We start from the raw sequence: 23,539 nt of genomic DNA on the forward strand, positions 1-23,539 counted from the left end.
ATGGAAAGCCATTTTGAGACAAGGCATACTTGACTCCTTTGCAATGCAAAAGGGAACTTTTAAGTTCAAATATTTCCTCTTCTTTTAAAAATTAGTTTTTTGGTCCGAAGTTTTTTTTTTCCTTTGAGTATGTTAAGGGAAATTCTTAGTGTCCAATGCCAGAAACTACTGTTGAGGGTAAAATAGGAAATATAATTTTCTATTTTCTTATTAATTTGTTGGAGTGACTCATTCACCCAGTTTGGTATTGCTAGGAGAGGAAAATATTTCACATTCTCAAGGCAAGTCCCATCTCTTGCTGTTAAAAAACAAAAGAATTTAATGAAAGTTGTATTAGTTCATTTTCACACTGCTGATAAAGACATACCCAAGACTGGGCAATTTACAAGAGAAAGAGGTTTAACTGGACTCACAGTTCCACATGGTTGGGGAGGCCTCATAATCATGGCGGAAGGCAAGGAGGAGCAAGTCACCTCTTATACGGATGGCAAGAGGCAAAGAGAGAGCCTGAACAGAGAAACTCCTGTTTTTAGAACCATCAAATCTGGTGAGACTCATTTGCTACCATGAGAGCAATGCTGGAAAGACCTGCCCCCATAATTCAATCGCCTGTCACTGGGTTCCTCCCACCACCATGTGGGAGTTACAATTCAAGATAGGATTTGGGTAGGGACACAGCCAAATCATATCAGAAGTTCAATTTATTCATTTTTTTTCTTGGTTGCTTATGCTTTTGCCGTCATATCTAACAAACCATTACCTAATCTAAGGTCTTGAAAATTTACCCATATGTTTCCTTCTAAGAGTTTTATAATTTTAGCTTTTAATTTAGGTCTGTGATCCATTCTGAGTTACATTTTCTGTATGGTGAGATAGGGGTCCAACTTAATTCTTTTGCATGTGGATCTCTAGTTCTCCCAACTGAATTTGTTGAAGAAAGTATTCTTTTCCCCCATTTAATTAGCTTGTCACCTTTATTGAAAGTCAATTGACCACAAATGTAAAGAACTTTTCTATATTGCATCTTTTTTCCACACTACTGACAGTAATTATGCTAAACTGTAGATTTGCTCATTTTTCTGCTACTGAATTTCTTCAAAGGCTTCCACAGACTCTGACAACAGGACTAAATCTGGCAGTATGCTGAGAAAACGCAGGGCTCTGAAATCAGCCGTAGTTAGTTTAGAATCCAGTTCTGCTTCTTACTGAAATTGTGACCTGGGACAAAGTATTCAATTGCAACTAGAGTGTGAAGATCATGCCGGTGGGAACCTTGCTTGATGTACCTACCACCAAAACCTCAACACCATCACGGAGCTGACACATCACTCACATTCAGAATGAGTCCAGTTTTCTCATCCTTAAAATAAAGATTATTGTAACTATTTCACAAGATTCTGGTAAGTATTCAACTCTGTAATATACTCCAGTGATTTTCTTTAAAAATTATCTTAAATACAAAATACATTCAGAAAAGTACACAGATTATAAGTGTAATGAATCATAACACCACGAACATGTTTGTGTACCTACCATCCAGATCAAGTATCCCAGAATCTCTCTCACAAACCCCTTTCTTATCACTATTCCTATTTCTCTTCCCTATAAGTAACTCATTCCTTTTAAGATTTGGTTCCAGCATTACTCTCCTTCCGGAAGTCCTCCTTGAGCCTTCTGTTTAGGGTCCAATACCTTTCTATATGCTTTCAAAGTCCCTTTGGCATTGTCTTTATCACACTGTATTGCAGCCATCTGTTTATTTGTCTATCTCCTTACTTACTGTTGCATCCACCACACGTGGCAGTGTCCACCACTTGTAGTAGGCCTGCAATAGCCACTTGGGGAATAAAATCAGCTGATGTCATTTGGAGCCTGCCAAGACAACAAATATTTAATTTCAAACTATTATTATAATACTTTAGTAATCTTAAAGCAATGGTAGTTTGGCACAGTAACACAGAGATGGAGGCAGACAGGTTAAAATCATGACTTGGGTTAATCTAATATTGAATAGTTATCCAAGCAACTCTGTAGGTTTTAATTAGTTATCTCTAAATCTTTGAAAATATGTCTTTGCTTATGCCTCTGGATGCAAAAAAGTGTGTTGAAAATCCAGATTGCAACAAATAGTTGCAGTGTGAGAAGATAGAGGGAGTTTCCTACCCAAGATATTTCAGTTTATCATCAGTGGTAAGCATCATCATAACCAGTGTGCCTTCTGCCAGCCTGGTTGGGGAAGGAGAATTTGTAAGGGTGATCTTTCAAACTGTGTCTGTCAAGATGCTGGGCAGCCAGCAGGGAGGCATCTAGGAGTTGTAAAGACAGCATTTCAGTGTGTAACTGGGAGCTCATTGTTAATCGTGTGTGACATATGGCACAGCTGTGAGGGTTTTGTGCCAGGCCGGATGAGCTAGTGCAAAAGCATGTGGAGACAACCAGGCCATTTAGACCTGAGGAGAAGCTTGTGCTGCAAGGAGAAAGAAAACAGGTGATAAAAGCCATTTGCCTTTATAGCATAAAGAAATCATTGTGATTAACTACCTAGACCACCTGATGGATTACACTATACTAGATCCCTGAGACACCATTTTCTGATGTAATAGTCATGTAGAATGACTATGAGTATGGGTGTATGTGAATGGAGTGGGAGTGGATTGGAGAAAAAAAGAGAATTTTTAACAAATGGAGTGTGTAGATGTGTGTGGGGGGTGGTACATGCAGAGGCACATACACAACACACACACACACACACACACACACACACACACACACACACACACACACACATATGCTTTAATAGAAGGAGAATACTAACATTTCGCCAGTGCCAAAATGTTCCTCTAGCTTGGTGGGCTTGAAAAGTGATATATCCAGTTTAGACATTTGGCAGGCTGCATGTGGAAAGTTTTCACATCTTGTCAACCTTGTTTTAAGGAGTCTTCGCTGTCAGCACTGAGAAGGTTAGCGACCTTGGGAATGGGTGGGGAAAAAGAAGAGGTGTGTGTTGGTTTGGCAGCACACAGATAGCAGAAAATGGTCATCAGGAAACTTGCCACGTTTCGGAAGTTCTGTTTGAAGCAAAGACTACCAGCATATCATCATTTTCATTTTGTTCTCCTCTCATGACAGAAGTCTTTCATATGTTTGTCTCATGTTTCTATGCTTAATGTGGCATGTAGCATATTGAGATTGGACTTTTACCTTTTCTTAGGGGAGGCGTTTGCAAATAGATTAAAGCTTAAGTTGTTGATAATTTCAGATGCTTTTCATTAAGAGATAACAGATTACCTGTTGGTTGCTCAGTTTTATGTAAATTTTTCATCTAACGAATGACTAGTTGCATAAAGTTGTCAAATAGTTTGTGATATACTGAGTCAGAGTTTTAGTTAGGTAGAAAGGCTTCTGGGTATGCAAACTCTCAAATGCAGGTGACATTTTGGGAGAATTCTATTAGACTGTAATTTTCATGGGATCTGGTAATAGATAATCAGAAAATTACATTTTATTTCCTCTTAAGCTATCAATGGACCACCAGGGTAATGAGTTTTGCATTTATAAACACAGCACCAATGATAGTATTTCTGGACATGTTCTTTGTTGATAGAAACAACTTAAAGTTGCACAATTTTCTTTCCCTTGAGACAGGGTCTCACTCCTGCCACCCAGGCTGGAGTGCAGTGGTGCAGTCATGGCTCACTGCAGCCTCGACTTCCCAGGTTCAAGTCATTCTCCCAACTCAGTCTCCTGAGTAGCTGGGACTACAGGCACCATTTTGCCCATGCTGGTCTCAAAATCCTGATTGAAAGTAATCTGCCCGCCTCAGCCTGCCAAAGTGCTGGGATTATAAATGTGAGCCATGGTGCCTGGCCTGACAATTCGAACTACTGAATATGGTACATGAATCCCCATCTGTAATGAAATAGAGAATCATTAGGATTCTAGAAATTCAGTAATTCAGCTATGAAACAGAAATTAAGGAACTCTCTCCCTGTTTTTTTTTTCAATTCCCATTCTCTCTTCCCAATGTTGTTCCAGTAAATAAGTAAGAAAGTAGGTGTTTAGGCTAAAGGACCCTTAGAAACAAAACTCTGATAAACAATAGCAGAAAGAAGTTAGCCATAGAAGGCTTTTGTATATCTTTTAGAAGAATATCAAGGTACAAAATATTTTCTTTGAAAAGAAAGAACCTATATTTTGCATGCATTATAATAAAAACATAGAGGCAATCTATAAAGTCTTCCATAAAACAGAGTATAATACATTAAAATTATGTCTCCCCCCACTTTTCCAAATAATTTGCAGAAATTTCTCATTTTAATAACACCTTTTTGTTAGCAATGGTATAATCTGTTTTATATCTATGTCTAGTGAAGAATAAACTCTGGTCAGCCTAGCATAATATTATGTTTAAAGGAGACAAAAGGCCTACCTGCTAAATATATCTTTGCCTCTGAACACAGTTCTGACTGGTGTTAAGCTGAGAAATCCTGAAAGCCTCTTTTGAATGTTAATATGCTTTCTGGGAGTCCATATTATCAGGGTGAGGTTCAGAATCGCAGGCCAATGGAGTTGGAGAATTGGTAGATATTTTGCACTGTGCTCTTTTTAAAAATAAGAACATTGCAGCACAGAGGGGAGTAATGGTGCTTTCAGGGTCATATGGTTTGTTGATGCCAAGCTGACGCTGGATACAACTTTCCTGAAAGAACTCAAGGCCCCTGAGAAGACCTGCTCACTCCACCTCAGTTCTTTCCTCATTATATTTTCAATATCATCCCTTTTCTGTGGGTTTTTGTCTGTTAATTCTATCAGTTCACAGATGCAATGTGGGCTCATAAGCAATAAGATGTAAGAAGAGATAAATGTTGTAAACGTGTATATGTTTATTAAGTTAATCATATTTAAAATAAAATAAGATATTTAAAGCACAGCATGAACAGAAAAACAATTTTACTTCATAATAGAAGAGAATGGATGATGATTAAATTTCTTTTCAACCCTAAGATTCTGTAATGCTGACAGTCAGAACTGCAAAATGGTCAGAGTATAGGATTGTATTTTTAGTGTGTCCTGCACGGCCAACAAGAAAGTAGCCTGAGGTCAAGAAACCTTCCCTTGCTCCCCAGGGAAACAGGGAAGCAGGTAAAGGCAAGGAAAGCTTACCTAGGAAGATGCTTTTAGTAACTGGCCTTGTCTGCACTTGTTACTCTGAGCTGCCCACTGCCAGCCTACATCAGTTGCATGCACTGGGAGTCGTGGTGAGGCAGCATGTTCCTGAGCCCAAGTTGCAGGCACTGCCATCCCCACTGCATGGGGCCCTGTCTCAGAGAGAAAAGAATGTGGAGCCCCACTTCCTGTGAGATCTTTGAGTCCCCTGCTAACTTCTTGCCATCACAGTAACGTCAGCTACTTATGCTTCTTGTCTCTCCTTGCTCCATAGGCTTCCCTCTGCCTCCACAGGTGTGTTTTCACCTTGCATTGCTCCTTCTGGGAAGACAGGAAGCACCATACCTATCAAGCAGTTCTTGCCTTCTGGCCTGGAAGAAACTATTAAGAATCAGGCCATGTTCTTGAAATAGAGAAAAGCGTTTCAGGGATAACAAAAGTAAATTAATATTTAATAAGCACTATGACTGCATTCTCATTTCCCAGTTTTTATTCCCTTAATCCTTTTAACTGGCTGTCACAATGACATTTCTGATGAAAATTTGATTAATTATTTATGCACATCTGCCATGCCCTTTTGGGTAGAATGGAGCATTCTTTTGGTTGTCAAAGGAGGGTCAAGACTTTCATAGTTCTGATTGCATGATGTCCTCTAGGTTCATAATTTGTCTTTACAGAGAGAAGCTAGCAAGTTTTTAAAAGACACTGATCATATCTTTTAGATGGCCAGGAAAATACATTGCTCAAGTATTTAGAGAATTTTAGGAATACAGACTACCAAATAAGATATAAAATTCAGCATTCCCACCAGACATACAAGGAACATTTTTTTTTTTTTCAACAGACGGCTGTCTCCCCCAACTCCCTTAAAATGCAATGAACAATCAGTTTCTTTGCTACAACCTTAGAACATGAGCAGACACAGCACAAAAACAGGGCAGTCCACCAATGGTTTGGCAGCTAAAGTATCCATCATCAACTTTTCTGGACTTTCTTGAAAAGTAGTTGCCATTCCTGACTAGTGGTTTTACTCATTTCTATTGGAAACTAAAATCTGGGTGGGCTGGAATCCTCAAGAGCATGTTAAGACGCCAGATAAATCAATGTCCCCATGGTATAACTAATCATAAAAGTAGAAAATCCTTAGAAACAGAGTGTGGCTCAACTTCTGCCATCCTCAAGAAAGGCCCCATTTGGCTCCAAATCTTGCATTCTTTCTACTACACCACTCTACCTAAAAACTAAGTCTTGGTGTCATTGGCTATATTTGGGTCTTATTTATTTTGAGTAAGTTATTTAAGTAAGTTTTGATAAGTTATTTTAACTTTTTGTGCCACATTTTATGGTATAGTAGGTCATTTGGGGATTCTCTGGGACCAAGACCCAAAGTTATACCAATATTTCTGTGGGAAATTTGTCTTCAAATAATATTGTTTTAAATAAAGCTGCCATCTCCAAGTACATGACCACAGCATTATTGAAGTCAAGGTTGTATGAGTGCTGTGGGGTCCTGAAGCAGAGGTGCTGTCACTGTTTGGGAAGGTTTCTTAGAGAGGATTGGTCTTGTATGATGAGGGCATCAGATAATGCAGAGGGTTAATAGAAATCAAAGAGGTGTTTCCTTTCCAAGATTTCACTTTGAGCTTCTAAGATTACTCTCTTCTTGACATTTTCTCTCCTAGTTTTCTGTAGACTGACAAGGACCTCTCATCTTTTCTTATCCCTCATAATCTCTTGATTGTGGCTGTCCTATGGAGGATTTGTGACCTCTCTCATCATTTCCCTCTGTAGTCTTTCCCCAGGACTGTATGCACTTGGCAAATCTAGGTAATGACTGCTGAATAAATAAAGTGAAATAGAAGGGCCAGTGGGTTGGGTTTCAGGAGATCTAGTTCACTCTCTAGATGACCTTGTATGGGCCACCTTGCTTCCCTAAGGTTTCTTCATCTATTTTTTAAAAATATGGTAGGGTGGGGTGAGATGAACTGAGTATATGAGGAGGTCACTTCCTTCATAGTCAGGAAGTTCTTTAGGAAGGAAGTGAAGTACTTCAACTCTAGAATCCCATCTTGTAACATCAGTGTTAATTCCTGAATTTATAGAATCACTCTGATTTGTCACCCAAGCTCTGATCTTCATTTCTATCTACTAAGGATCAATAATTTTTCCTTATGTGCCCTACCAGCCCAGACATGCAAAATGTCTACCACAGCAATCATTTTCCCCCACTAAGCAAGATGCCCTACTTTATTTCCTGTTTTCCAAAAGTGCTGTCCCTGGGCACCCAGGCCTGAGTCCACATGGTTTTCTTTGATCAGTTCTTTTCCTTCATCACCTACATCCTGTGAGCCACCCCATATGCCATATTTTAATTTTGAAATGCATTGTGTGTATATTTTTTCCATCTACCTTTTGTGTGTGTTTGAATCAGTGATGTTAAGTACGTTTACATTGTGTCCAACCATTACCACTACCCATTTCCAGAGCTTTACCATCATCCCAAACTGAAACTCTACCCATTAAACAATGTCTTTCTAACTACTCTTAATTGTTAGATATCAGAATATCAGAGGTTAATGGGCTCTTCAGGATGATCTGCCACAGGTTAGATCGGACAGGTTAGATAAAGCAACCACAACCTTGATGGGTTCAACTGTGTACTCACCAGCTCCTCGTTCTGCCACTTCCAGATTGCATCACTGTTCTCCAAGCTGACTTCTTTGCCTCAGGCTTCTCCAACTTCCAGTCTACCATGAATGTTACTTTGAGCTTTATCTTCTATTGTACCATTTCCCCCCGTTTCACACCATGCTTGGAAACTGGTGCACTGTAAGCTTCTCAGTCACATTTCACCCAAATAGACACTTCAATTTCCTGCCATTTTTGTTGTTTATTGTCTACTATGTCAGGTTAGTGCTCCCCCAAGCTCCCATTTATTTATTTATCTAGGATTGTTTATTTTCCTTTCCTCTAAGATGCATCTGGTTCAGGAATTTGCTCAGGATTACAGAGATAGGGTTCAGACTGTCTCCCCGGAATAAGGAGTTTAGACTCTTTCCCAGTGCTAAGGAGCTAGTGTTCAGATTCTGTCCCAGGATTGAGGAGTGAGGGTTCAGAATCTCTTTCAGGACTGTGGAGCCGGGGTTCAGACACTTCCAGGAATAAGAAGCTAAGGTTCAGACTCTCCTCCAGAATTAAGAGGCTAGAGTTCAGACTTTACTCCAGAATTAAAAAGCTAGGGTTCAGACTCTCAGGATTAAGGAACCAGGGTTCAGATTGTCTCCCAGGATTACAGAGCTGGGGTCAGACTCTCGTGAGGGCTCCAGTTAGGCTAGTAACTCATCTGATGCAGCAGGGTAGTAAGATCGGCAGTGAGGGGCCACCTCAGCCAGTTTTGCTGTGACTCCAGATTGCCAGTCCCAGCTCTAGACAGTGATCCCTCTGTATCTGCTGCCTTAACAGTACCAACCAGCATTATTGAGCTGGGTAGGCCAGGGTCTGGGCTAACCATTTTCATAAAGTATTTCATTGAATCTCATATATTATTTCCATTTTTAAAAATCTGACAGCTAAGTATTAAACTAGTGATTTTCAGTCCTGGCTGCACATTTAAAACACATTAAATCAGTAATTGCTACTGAAACTAACTGATGTTCAGGCTGTCTACCACGAGCTTTTGATTCTGTTGGCCTGGGGTAAGACCTGGAAGTAATGGACCCCGTTCAAGGTCAGATAGCCAAGGAACCTGCATTCAAACCCAGGTCACTATGGCTTCAGAACCCAAATTCCGAACCCAGAGTTCTTAGCCCTGTTCATAGATCAGAATCACTTGTGCTTGTGTGTGTATATATATTTAGACACACAGAAATCATTATGGTATTGGGGTAGATTACTTAAAATATTTTTTTAAAAAACTATTTGGTTAACTTCAGTGGGCAACTAGAATTGAAAACACAGCCTTAACCATGATACAATATTACATCTCATTAGACCTCATTCAACGAATACATAACTTCTTATCCATTCATGCAAAATGGGAAGGGTGGGATGTTGGAATGTATTGAGAGAAGATGGAATAACAATAACATTATTGTACTGTTGAATAGTAAGGAATGAAAATGGGACACATAATTCTTTAAGTTACCTACATTTGTAAGCCATTATTTGAAATAAACTCCCATTAAGCCATATCTGTGCATGCCTAGTTTGGCACAGTGCAATTCTGGCCATTTACTAGGAACTCCACATATGGAAGTACATACTCATAGTGAAAAGAAATGGGACTCTAACCTGAAAGGTTTTAGTGTAAAGATGTGTGGATGCTCTGAACTCAAGACTGACAGGATGTCCAGCGTGCTGCTACTTATTTGAACTTCTGGAGAGGCAAGTTTGTTGTTGATGCATGTCATTGGTACCACTTGATTATTACTATTATTAAACTGATGTCTTGGGAGCATAGCCATTAACTAATTTTGGCTTCAGATTCAATTCTGGTTGTTGACAAATAGTGGAATGGGAGTAGAGATTGACTTAGCTACAAGAAAGAGGCCCTAAGAGTATAATGTCCCTAAGGATTCTGTAAAAAGTGCAGTTATATAATTTGTTGAGATGAGTTAAGTGGTAATCATCCTGATGTTTGACATTTACAAATTCTTCTCATAGTACTAGACATTTAACTTATGCACACATTTGACACTGAAGAAGTACTGTTCTATGTAATGTACTCAAAACTTGCCAGTGGGTGTGGTGGTTCTTTCTTTAAAGTAAACAGCCTTAGATTTACTAAAGTCATTATCGAATATAGGGAGATGAATTCACTGGAGAAGTGAAATCCAAGCATCTGAAATGATACTTTGACCTTTAAAATAGGAAACAGAATAGCAGGGTTTGTTGTGGAGACAGACACTTCCTTTAGCAGTGACAATAAGGACATCAGCCAATTCTGAAGACTTGATAGGGACTGCCAGGAAGGTTAACCATGCCACCATCACAACTTCAATAACTGTAAGGGAGGCAGTGTCATTAGAAAATTGCACTAATATTTCATCTTTGTAATTACACTGGTCTCTTCACTTAGAAAAACATGGGGTCAGACAAGGGAAGCAATACTGCTGATTGACTTTTCTTTTCTCATAGTTGGTAATACCTGGTTTTCACCTGGGGCACAATCGATCTCTGTTTCTTATCTGATTAAGTGAGTTATTTCAGTATTGATCATTATAAACATCTGACTTAAAACTGGCCTGCATGTATAACTCCATATGTGGAATCTGCTCTAGTTAAGTAAAAAACATAGAACACTGCAGTTAGGAAATAGTCACAGTTGAATTCTTTTAACTGAGGCTCCATACATACTATGCATTCATATCAAGTCGCCAAGGATAAACTTAAACACAAAAACATTGTTCATTAATAAGATTAATGAACTATGAGGAAAGCAACTCTTTGGGAATATAAGTTGAGAGGCTCAAAATGTGAAATGTTTAAAAACATACGTTTACTGTTAATTGTATTGCTGAAAGGAAGGAGGGCATCTTTTACTAGCCACAAGGTGGACAGTTACCACATCCAGTTGCTTAACACGTCAGAAATATAAGACTGCCAGGCACAGTGGTGCATGCCTGTAGTCCCACATACTCAGGAGGCTGATATGGGAAAATTGCTGGGCCCAGGAGTTTGAGGCCAGCCTAGGCGATGTAGCAAACCCTGCTTTAAGAAAAATATGGTTTTCTTCTATAGATTAATATATAGGCATGTGTGTGTATCATATGTACATATATCACATGTATATCTATCATATGTGTATGTATCCTGTATGTATACCTTGTATATACACATATACACACACCACCTAAGATGTCTCTGAGGATTGCTCTATGGATACAAGGTGCTGTCTTCCTAAGGAGAAGCCAGTTTCTCCATCACAGCTTACACTGATGCAGTGCCTTCCATGTAACAGGTACTATACCAAAGGCTTTATATGGCATACCCCTCACTCAATCCTCACAAACAGTCCTCTGAGAGATATAGACTTTCTCTCATTTAAGATGAGGAATCCAAGGCACAGATTAGTTCATTTATTTGCTCAGGATCATGTAACTCTGATGTACAGAGCCAGGATTCAAACCCTCTTACTCTGTAACCCATGCCTCGCACTGCCTCCCTCAGTCACATAATACTGATGTGGAAAAAGGCAGTAAGAGCATTTACAAGGCTCCGTAAGTGAAGTAAGTTGCATAGTGGTTCCCAAACCTGGCTGCACATCAGGATCATTTGGGAAGCTTATTTTAAAATAAATATTTCCAAAGAATACCTGTAGAGAGTCTAATTAAGAATGTCAGAGGTGTGCATTGGGATTTATTTTCATAATTACTCCCAGATGATTTCAATGCAGGCAAACAGCTGCCATTTGGGAACCATAGGATTAGATAGTAAATGTAAGCAAAGTGCATTTAAGCAAGAGTGGGCTATATTCTCTAAAAACCCTGTAGTCGTGGTATGTAGGTATTAGAGCTTTAACATTAATACGAAAAACAGTCCCTGACATTGTAGGATGTTAGGAGAGATAATTGTGTAAATAGGTACAGAACGCACAGGTGAAGTGCTTTAGTAGAGTAGGAAAGAGAATCACACCAATATGGCACAGGAGAGAAAAGGGCTGCCTCTGTTTGTAGAAGTCAACTCGGGCTTCACAGAGAGGACAGGATTTCTGTGAAACATTAACTTGTCTCTACAAACAAAAAAGAGAAGGAATGGCATTCCAAACAGAAAAGGCTGTGAGATCAAAAGCTGTGAAGCAGGAAAATGGACAGATATTTGGGCAGCAGCTGGGGTTGCAGTGTGGTTAGCCTTCTGTACTGTGGCAAGGAGTGAGACCTTATTGCTGGTCACCAGCAACCGTTGGCATATTTAAGCAAGGCAGTACAGGACAAAGGCTGCCTTTTAAAACAGTCACAGAGGCTAATGTGTGAGGATGGCTTAAAGAAGGCAAAATTGTAAGGAGGGTCAACAGTGGAGAGACTGAGCCATAGTTAGGGTGAAACGGGACAAGGCCTGAACTCTGGGGCAGGGTGTCTGAGTATGGTGGGAAGGGAAGGGAAAGAGTTGAAGCAAGACATTTGAGAGATCATCAGCAGAAAATGATGACAGATCAGATGAGGGTAGACTGTTGCAAAAAATGAGGGCATCCAGTCAGGGATGAGACTGGAATTTCTGGGCTGGTCCATGCAAAGATAGTAGCCCAGGTTTCTGAGGGAAAATCTGTTGTTGCTGGAGATTCTCAGTCTAGTCTTGGATTTTCTTTCTATTTATTGGCAGATTTTCTTTCACTTTAAATAGAAAATAAATTAATACAAGTTTGAAAACAGATGAAAATATAAATGACTTTATTTTGAAAGAATTATAATACATAGCAGAGAGAGAAGTGTTTCTTTATCATTGTATTCAGGCTAAACTGGGACTGGCTGAAGTCTTGAGCCTTCAATATTCATCTTTGGAAAACACATGGGGATCTTCCAATCATTTTTTAAAATTCTAACAGACTAACATTGCAAGTCCAGGCTCCATTAGTCTCAGTGGTTAAACTTAAATCTCTTAACATGTAAGTCCTTCTGTAGTTGCTGTCCAGTAATAAAGTGGGTGATGGAATTTTTAAGAAAACACTTTATGGCTCTGCAATAGATGAATTTTTCCACTGGGATTTATATAATGACTTTGGAGAAAACTAAAACAATGTATAAAATAAAACCCTGTGGAAGAAAAAATAATTATAAAGAATTCCCACCTGAAATGATGGAATGCCTACAGTTGTAGAGTTCTGTATTTTGTTTCACTATCTATTTAATAATTAAAGACCCCTTTAGTAGCCAGAAGTTCCACTTTAAAACACTGTATTCTAGGGTGCTAAGAATTTGGTGGAGAGCAATAACATTTTCCAAATGTGGCAAGAGAAACATTCAAAAGAGAGGCATCTTTGACCTGAGACTCACTCAAGTAAATCTTGCTAGGGAGAGTTATTCTTATTGTTAGGTGAAGGATCTCGAGCTAGGGACCACCTAATGGACAGCTGGACCAACTCTCCAGAAGCCCTGAGATGCACAACCTTTGGCACTATGTTTTGAAATACTATGGAGCAGGGTTTGGTTCCCTGCTATGCCACTTGCTGTCCGCATGTTCTTTAGCAGGTAACTTAAACCTCCTGAGACTCCTTTCCTTCTCTGTAAGGTAGGTGTGATGGATACACCTCATGGGAGTATGGTGAAAAGTAAGTATTAAGTGAGGCAATATGTGTTCAAATTGCTGTGTAAATGGAAAGGAATATGTATTATAATTATTATACTTTTAGAATTTTCTTAAAATAAAACCAAACCGTGTTTCAGGTTTTTAAACCACGTATACACATACATACCTTGCAAGTGTTTTTTCTAAATAGATATCTCCCTGATTATCTCTTTTATACCCATGTATCCAGCAGCTGGGGATTTTAAGGCAGAGTATGCTACTTTTAGGGAGTAACGAACTTGAGGAGGCTGTAGGTTTGCAAACCTACAAATTTGCTGAATTTTTGCAAATTCATTTGCATTTGAATTTATACTCCATCTTCATAGTACACAAAGCGGCTGGTATGCAGCCATGGCTACTAGTGCTAGGCATTGCTTCTGCTGTGATGTTCCTCCTGTGGAACACTGACTTTGAAAACATGTTTTCTTACTGTGACTGTTCTAAATTTACCTTGATGATAAAGGAAGCACTATAGAGACACAATAAGCCAGTTCTAGGAGTCCCGGAGATCAAAAGGAAAAAAAGAAGGGTGAGGCTGTGCTTTCTGCAGCATCCTCACGAACTTCTGCTGGAGCACCAGCATTCCAATGAGATTATTCAGCTTCAAGTAGATCTTGTCTCGGGTGGTTGAAATGTCAAGGCCAAGATCTAACGCTCTGCCTCAAGTGGATTGCACCACAGCCATGAGCCTCTTGCATGTCTTCATGAGTTTAAAGAGTGTGTAGTTAGTTGACTGTGTGTATGAGTGTGAATATGTGTGTGTGTGAGGAAGACTGATAATCTGGAGACATGGATTTTACTCATATCTGCCACTAAGGAACCTTGCAGGAGATCACCTCACCTGTTTTAATTTCATTTCTCTTGCCTAGATGATAAAGGGCAGAATGAGATGCTCTCTTAAGATTTCTTCCTGTAACATCTTATGGTTTTTTGACTGACTGACTGACTAACTGATTCACCAAAGCTTGAACGTTATGGAATTGTGATTCTAAATGCAGTGTTGTAATGGCAATCTTTTGTCAACCTAGTTTCTATGTTCTGTATTCATGAGGCATATGTTGTTCCCTAAGTCAGTGTTAGACTCTCTCCTCTCCCTCCCAAGGCAGGGGAGGGCACATGGGGGCATACCTACCTGATTCTACAAGGTCTCCTACACCTTGAAGTAGAACCGATGACGTTACTTGTCAGCAGATTTAACAACAACAAGAGTGTCTTCATTTGTGATGGATGGAAGCTTCCCAAAGTGGGTGAGAGAGAACAGAGTCAAAGGAAGGGGAGCCAACTTCCTTCTGTTAACGGTCCTATTCTGATAACCCCTGAGAAAATCCACAGAAGAGTTTTAATCCTTCTAGATGAGAATACTTCCAAGGAAGTGAGTTCCATCCAACTCTTAGGTATCCAAGAAATCATGAATTAGTAGATCCTGAATACCTGCCATGCTACATGTACAAAATAACACATATAGCTATCCTATGTGACTGTTATGTAGGTTATATTTTAACTTTATAAACTGCAGAAGTAATGACAAGATACAGACATGAGATCACAATTTTTCCCACTTGTATTGGGCCACTTAGCTTGAATTTTGAATTCTACATTAGAAAATTTCAAATATATGTATCTTGTGGTTCATCTCCTAAATTAAAATGTGATTCCTCCTCATTGGTTTCTTGTGATTTTCAGCCAGTCACCAAAGCTCATGTCCTCCTCTGTCTCCAGAGACTGATGAAATTTTTAGGTTCTAGAAATTTAGAGGATGCTAATGATCTCATATTCAAACAAATCAAATAAAAATATGCAATGTTTTGAGCCAGGCATTGTAATTGAGAGAAGTACCTAAGTGGCATGTATTCATTTATGTACCAACTGTTTGCTAGGTGTATTCTGTGTGTAAGTCACTACACTGGTGATGCAAAGCTAAGCAAAGCCTAGCCTACTCTTAAATAATTTAAGCCATAATAGGGAAGTTAGGCTTGACAAAAATGACCTAAATACAAAGTACAATAAGCTATTGAAGTGGGAAAAAGTTTCTAAGACATTAGAAAAGGCTCTTTTTCTTTATCCTCTTTGTTGATGGTCCCCAAGACCACCCTCAGTTTCAGTGATTTGCTGGGACTCAGGATTCAGCATGTAGTCGTACTCATGGCTATGATACAAAGTAAGATCAGCAAAGGGAAAAGGTGTATGGGACAAAGTCCAGCAGAAAAAAGAGGCAAGCTTCCAAGAGTCCTCTCTCCCAATGGAGTCAGTACTGAATGAGCTGACTTTCTCCAGCAACAAGTTGGACACACATGTGTGAAATGTTGCCTACCAGGGAAGTCTATCAGAGACTCAACACTAGAAGATTTTTACTGGGGGCCAGTCATATAGGTGTCCTCTTCCTAGCACATACCAAAATTCTAGACTCCCAGAAGGAAAGCAGGTGTTCCACATAAATCACATTGTGCAACAGCTGAGGCAGTGAGCCACTCATCAGTTCTGAGAATGGTGGGAGCATGCCTGAAATCCAAATTTCCAGATGCCAACCATGGACCAACTTAGTGAGCAGGACTTCAAAGGATAGCAGTTTCTGGCCTGGTATGTTAACTGTTTTCTGCACACCATCAAAAAATTATCATGGAAAGCAGTAATGGAAATAAAGATCCCAGAATAGTTAATGTGACAGAGCTGTCCAAAATCAGGCTACTTGGAAAACAATCAGAGGGAGGCAAAATTCCATGTAGTCATTTCATTCATCCATTCATTTTTGTGTCCATCAAGTATTTGGTGAGCTCGGAAAAAAGAGTGAGCACCAGAATGGTTTCTTATTTATATGAATCTGTCATGTGACCCAACACCCTGGAATCAGAATGATAGTCCACTTGGAAATTCCACAATTTTATTGAGTGAGTGGTGCCAAGCCCTGGGCTCAATGTTGACTGTGTGAACAGGTCAGAGCAGATTGCTGCCCTCACAGGGCTCACAGGTGGACACGGTTTACTTTCTCAACCAACCCCTGACCCCATGCTCAATAATACTGAGCTCAATGAGAAGGGGAGGAGAGTGGAAGAGCAGATGAAGGAGGTTTGGGTTCCTCATCATGGACAGAAGAACATGGCCCCCTGAGGCAGCAGTTCCTTAACAGCCCAGGGAACTCTAGGCTGGGAAAGAGGCTCTAAGAAAACAGCTCTGGACACCAGCAACATGCTGTGCTGTCCCCAGAACACCAGACCAGCTTTTCTAGGACACAGAGTTACAGGGCCTGGATTAAGATCCTGAGGTTAAAGCAGTTGAAACAAACACCAGGCCCGTAGTTGGAGAAATGAGAGCCCCCTCACTCCAGTTCAAGTAACCAGCTGGAGGCAGCACAGAGGTGTCCAGCACGCTACCTGCACAGCCTGGTGGTGGCCAGCACTTCTTCCAAGTAACCTTCCATCACAAGGTTGGTGGCCTGCTCTTTGTGGCAGCCCCTCTCTCACTGGACTAGAGAAGCACTTCTTGACCATTCGATTGTTGGGATTAATGGCATATTCCTCATAGCATCTCCTGTGAGTATCTGACAGCATCTCCTGCACATCACATACTCCTATATATCTTGTCACTGACTCTTTCACCAGCAGGCATTACTGAGAAAGGAGGTACTATGGTATTTCAAACTCAGGAAATTGACCAGATTCTACCTCCTCACAAACCACTGTGCAGCTGTGGTCAAGTGACTTAACTTTTCTAAGTCCACATCTTCTCACTGAGATGCAAGGATAGCAGTACTTCCCAGAGCTGTGGCCAGGTTCAATGAAACTTTGCATCTGTATCACCTGGGATGTCCCAATATGTAGTAGACAAACTCAGTAAGTGAGAGTTCTTGTTCTTTTTCCCTGCAGGAGCTTGCCTTGGATGTTAGAGGACACTGAGGAATGTTCCGTAGCTTTAGAAGCGAGAGCTCTAGCAGTCCCTCGACCTCTTCCCCTTCTTTTTCTCCTGCCTGCAGGAGAAATTCATTCTGTAACTTCTACTGTCAAGTTACAGAATGAATCTGGAGAGAACAGCTCTTTCTGTTGTTCCATGCTCCACACACAGAGCTCACGAAATATATTAGAACATCTGAGGTCAAGTAGCACCCATATTCCTTTCCCCCACTTGCTATTTCTTCAAGGTTCTTGCTGTCTTTATCTTTGCTAACAAAGGACAAAGTAAAAGTCAGTGGACTGGGGAACAATGAAATTAAGACAGGCTCTTCTTTTCATAATATGTGTTCTTTAAAACCTTAGAAATCTCTTCTGCATCTAACTCCTGTTCTCCCTCCTTTGATCTCCGTGGAGGGCGCCCCCTCACCCAATTCTATCCCTCAGGTTTTACAGTGGGGACTTGGAAAAGTATTTGGAGACTTGGAACAACTTATGAAACAGATGCAGCTGAGAAAACTGAGGCAGAGATAAATATATCTCTTGCCACAGTTCCACATCTAGCAAGAGGCAGCTTTGTAACACAGGAGTCCAAGAATCTATGCATTTATCTATCACAGCATGCTGGCTCTCTAGAAAGGAGACTTGCCTTTGACGAGATAACAACAGGGTTGCACCACAAAGCCACCGTCTTAACAAGTGACCCAGGCCATATGTATGTGCCATAGTGCCAAAGAGTGGTAAACATTTCCAAACTTTAGGATGAGACAGGGATAGAGTTCAAATCCTGGTTCAGCTAGTTTTTACCCTAATCTTTCTGAGCATTTGTTTCCTAGTCTATCACATTGGGGGAGTAATGTTTACTTTTGGTATGGTTTTGAAGATGAACTAGTGTACATGAAGCACTAGTCTGGGTTTTGGAATCAGTAGGGACTCAGTAAACATTAGATGCGATAAGGATGATGCAGGTCTGTCGGTGGCAGTTTCACTCCAATGCTAACTGGGCAGCATTGAACCTGAACAAAGTGGAATTTGTTGGAGTTAAACAAACTTGTAATCGGAAGGCTTAACCGCCATCTACTCTCTGCTGCCATCTAGGAAAGTGGAACTGGAGGCAGAGGACACACTCGTTATTTTAAGACTGGATTGGCATGTTCCCCTTAAGGGGTATGCTCAGAGGAACCCTGTGGAGATTCTGGACCAAGTTCCCTTCTCCTTCATTTAGCAATTACACATGAGCTCTGGTCAATTGGCTCTAACTGAAGGATTTTAAATAGTGGGTTTGCAGCTTCTCTCCATCCCGAGTACATCTTCCTTTCCCACAGTCAGTAACTTCCACTTCACTCCATTTTTTATGGCAGCTGGGGGTAAGGGCTGTGGAGCAGGACTATGTTGCTTAGCAGCGATTATCAGAGCTGCCGTGTGCTTTTGTGTTTTTTTTTTAAGCCGGGTTTTTTGTCAGTCTGTCTGATGGAATCTATTGGCATCCTCCCTTGTCAAAACCCCATGGGTCAAGTGTAGGCGTGTGCATGCTTTATAGATGGGTCCCCGTTCCTGCCTGCTGCCTGCTCAAGATGATGGTGGCTGCTGGTTTTGTTTAACAGACACTTCATGCTGCAAATTCTCAAGTGCAAATCACCTTTTGTTTCTTTTATCCCTGGCAATAATGAAGGGCTGAACTGGAGCTTAAATAATTCTTTCAATGAATACATTAAACAGACTCTTTCATTATCGATGTTAGAGGAATGAAAATAATTTGCACAAAGCCACATTTCCTTCACAAAGTTTTAAAAGAAGTGAGGGAACTGCCATTGAGGGAACAATTAATTTTGTTTCTGTAGGAAAATGGGGAGGGGGCAGATGAAATATGTTTTAAGACTTTCGAAAAGATTTCTGGTGGGAACGTTTAACAACTGAGTAAAACGTTGCTTCGGGAAAGATAGTGCTATTTGGATCTGTGTTTTTGTGGCAGTTTCTTACTATCTTCAGAGCAGACGAAGAATGGAATTCTCTCCTGGTTTTGAGAGTTAAAACTTACTGCAAAGACAAGTAATTTTGAAAGTGATGTTTCTATTAAAGCTATGGGATACACTTTGCATGTCATAATAGTGTATACATCTTTGTTTTTTCTTTCTTTCTTTTTTTGAGACAGAGTGTCCTTCTTGCTCAGGCTGCAGTGCCGTGGCACAACCTTGGCTCACTGCAACCTCTGCCTCCTGGTTCAAGCGATTATTCTGCCTCAGCCTCCCTGGTAGCTGGGATTACAGGTGCCCACCATCACACCTGGCTAATTTTTGTATTTTTAGGAGAGACGGGGTTTCACCATTTTGGCCAGGCTGGTCTCGAGCTCCTGACCTCAGGTGATCCTCCCTCCTTGCCCTTCCAAAGTGCTGGGATTACAGGCAGGAGCCACCATGCCTGGCCCTAATAGTGTATATCTCTTTATGGCTAAACTTACACATATGCAAAATTGGCTATTTAAATTTTTCTCCCATTTCAGTGCCCCTTACATTTTTCCTACCATTTTCCTATTCCCCAGGTCTTCCCCATTATTTACTTTCTTTTTTGGTTGGATTAAAATTTTAAATTAAAAAATTTTAAGACTTTTAAAACTTTATCTTAAATGAGATAATTAAGACTTGTAGGAATGACAGAGTGGCCCAAAGTCACCCAGCTCAGAGGGGTCCATGTACTCCAACAGCTTTTATTCAGGTGAGTACTCCTGCTAAGATACCTGGCGGGGGATGACACTCTGTTTCTAAACAGTGGAACTATGATGGAGTTACAGCGAAATGAACTCTGTCTTAGCATGATAAAGATATTGTCCTTCAGATCTTTGGAGCTGTCAGGTCAGCAGGCTGCCTCATAAAGATGCAAATGCATAGATAATAGAAGTGTCCAAACAGAGATTGTGGGAGCTGCTGTGAGAGCTGGGGTGAGGAGATGACCTCATTCTAGTTAAGGGTCTACAATAGTGATATCAATGTTATTTAGGTATAACCTGGTCATTCTGACAACTAAAGAGGTGAAACAACTCTTAGTGGCATTTATATGTTAAAAGTAGACTGTTGAAGACAGAACACTTTAAAAGCTTAAAGAAAGAGACCATAAAGATGTATTAGTAACAAAAGAGCTGACCCTTTTTGAACAATACCCCATAGGTATTAAATATTATGCACAATTGCTGTGACCATTTGTTTTCAATTCTTTGAGGACCATGCAGGAGCTTATTTGGTAACTATTTGACGGATTCTACATCTGCTGATCCTCAGTTTCTTCCTTTCCAGGTGACTCACATTAATAACTCCTAGTGCTTTACCAAATTGAGGGAATTTTAATCATCATGTTAGTCTTATTAATCCATTAATAACTGCACATAACCTACAATGATCCTTTCACTTTCCCAATTTTAAAATTGCATGATTATGGTGCTGGAAAAATTGAATATTCACATGCAACAAAATGAACCCAGACACAGAGCTCATCTTTCATAAACATTAACTCAAAAGTTGATTATAGACATAAGTGTAAAATGCAAAACTATGAAATTCCTTGACTATGATATATGAGAAAACCTTGAGTTTGATGATGAGTTTTTAGATGTTAATATAATACCAAAAGCATGATCCATGAAAAAAAATGTACAAGCTGAACATTATCTAATTAAAACTTTTGCTCTGTGAAAACAGTTACAAGAATAAAAGACAAGCCCATAGAATGGGAGAAAATGTTTGCAAACTAAATATCTCATAAATGACTTGTGTTTAAGATATACAAAGAGCTCTTAAAACTCAACAATAAGAAAACAAACAGGCAAAAACTTGAACAGATGTTCAACATAATCTATCACTAGGAAAATGCAAATTAAAACCAAGGAGATACTAGTACACGCCTGTGAGAATGACTAAAATCCAAAAACTAGGCAATACTAATTTTTGAGAGGGATACAAAGGAACACACATTCTCATTCTTTGATAGTGGGAATAGAAAATACACCAACTTTGAAAGATTGTCAGTTTCTTACAAAGCTCAACATAGTCTTACCATATTTACATACCATAGTTACCATATGATCCAGTAATCACATTTTTAGGTATTTACTCAACCGATTTGAAAATTTATGTCCACACAAAAACCTGCAGTCAGATATTTATGGCAGCTTTATTTATAGTGATCAAAAAATTTGAGAAACCAAAATATCCTTCAATAGGTGAATAAAATACTATTCAGTAATAAAGAGATATGAGCTATAAAGTCATGCAAAGATATTGATGAATCTTAAATACATATTGCCAAGAAAAAGAAGCTAACCTGAAAAAGCTACATAGTATATGATTCTGATTTTATGATATTTTGGAAAAGACAAAACTAAATAGATTGATGGTTGCTAGAGGTTTTGAGGGAGGGAATGGGATTGAATAGGTAAAACACGGGACTTTTTAGAGTGGTGAAATTATTATGTATAATATGGTAACGTCAGATACATTACACTAAGCAACACTTTTTTGTTAGCACAGGCTATCTGCAAGGCATGTGCTCAAACAATATTTGGTGAACATGTGGTCTCCAGTGAATGTGGTAGTGTGCCCTTATAAAGAGCACACAGGATTCAGGGTTTAGGAGATTTTCATTTATAGTCCCTATATACTTCTGTATTATTGAAAAATATTACAAGAATGCATTTAAATATTATACACGTTAAAGCATGAAATTTATTGTGTAGAATTTTATGTTGATTTAGTGCATTGCAAAGCAAATTCATTCTGTCCCACATTTCTAAGTGGCTAACACCTTTCTATTTCTGTTTCTCCTTTTAGATTCTATCTCTTTGAAGGCATGGATCTTACCTTTGAATTACTTACAGGTTTTAGCATAGTTGTTTAAGTATATTTAGTGCTCAAGAATATTTAATATAATAGTATTCCTTAATTTCTAAGAAAACACAGTCCTGTATTCAAATTCCAGTTCTACCATTGGTCAGGGCACCTAACCTCTGAAACTTAGTTTGACCAAGGATACAATATAATTAATAATACTGAATTCATCTTGCTGATTTGTGAGGATTTGATTCTAGCTATAGAAAACTTAGACTAATTTTTGATATAAGTTAGGAATGTAATAAATGGTTTCAAAGAAAGTGATGGCTATAGATGGATAGAAATGGTATAATATTTTAGTTAATCAGGAAAAGAGGTGGCTTAGCAACCAGAGTAAGAAAGACGTTGGTAGGTGTTATGGGGACAAGGTGGGAATGGCTCACCACTCAGCACCTATTGGACCCAGTCTTGGTTTCCATCAACCCATTCATTGCTTGGAACCAACTTGCAGCATCTGTTTGCATTATTGCAGATGGGTATAATTTGGGGGTATTCCCTCTTCCTATCTGCTGTTTACACTGGTGAGGCTACCCAAGAAGCAGATGTGCTTGATCTCTTATAAGTCTCATTTTCACTGCCATCAACTAAGTGGAATAGGACTTTCCATAGAGCCTTGTACACAGAATGGAGGCTCAATTGCTATTAGTTGACTGACCCATTCTTTTGTTCCAAAAGACCAAGGCAACTGTAGAAACTGTTATCTAGAGACTGTTCCATTCCATTGATTGAGCTTCAGGGATCCACATAAGTGGCATGAAAATGAACATAGGTGATTTACAGTTCTCAGAGCACATGTCATTATATTTTGCAAGAACAGTGTATTCCACTGTTCTCTTCAGTTGCACAACATGAAGCTTTTATATCCATATTACAGATACCAGCTTCTTTTTGGCATTTTAGGAAGTTGTTACTTGCCATTATCTCTTCTACTAGACTGTAAGAGCATGGAAACATGCTCAAAATGTTCCACACCCCCCAGCACCTGACACATCTCTTATAATGTAGTAGAAGCTACATAAATGTTTGTTGGGATGAACAAATCTGCTTCATCGATGTAAAGAAGATTTTAAAACCCTAGAAACATAGTAATGTTTCCACAACAAAAACCTGACAAACTTTTAGATTTAAAAAAATAGAGTTTTGGAAGGGAAGGGAGTGGGCTTTTTGGAACTGAAGCGAAAAAAGCTCACATTTTTTCATGTCTACATAGTATAAACAAATGGAACATCCTATTTTCAGTTTGAGTTTGAAAAAGAATGTTTGTTTAACATTTAGTCACCTACACTTCAGTGACAGCCAAAAAAAAAAAAAAAAAAAAAAAAAAAAAAAAAAAAA

The 23,539-nt window shown here is 39.4% G+C and overlaps 1 protein-coding gene across 2 annotated transcripts in view; it reads left to right on the forward strand.

Annotated features, from left to right (window-relative positions):
- Positions 1–23,539, forward strand: part of ADAMTSL1 (ADAMTS like 1) — a 984,547-nt gene that overhangs the window by 218,004 nt on the left and 743,004 nt on the right. The window lies entirely within an intron of this gene.

Source organism: Rhinopithecus bieti, unplaced genomic scaffold (assembly GCF_001698545.2).
Source record: "Rhinopithecus bieti isolate Rb0 unplaced genomic scaffold, ASM169854v2 scaffold_17667, whole genome shotgun sequence".
Taxonomy (NCBI): Eukaryota; Metazoa; Chordata; class Mammalia; order Primates; family Cercopithecidae; genus Rhinopithecus; species Rhinopithecus bieti.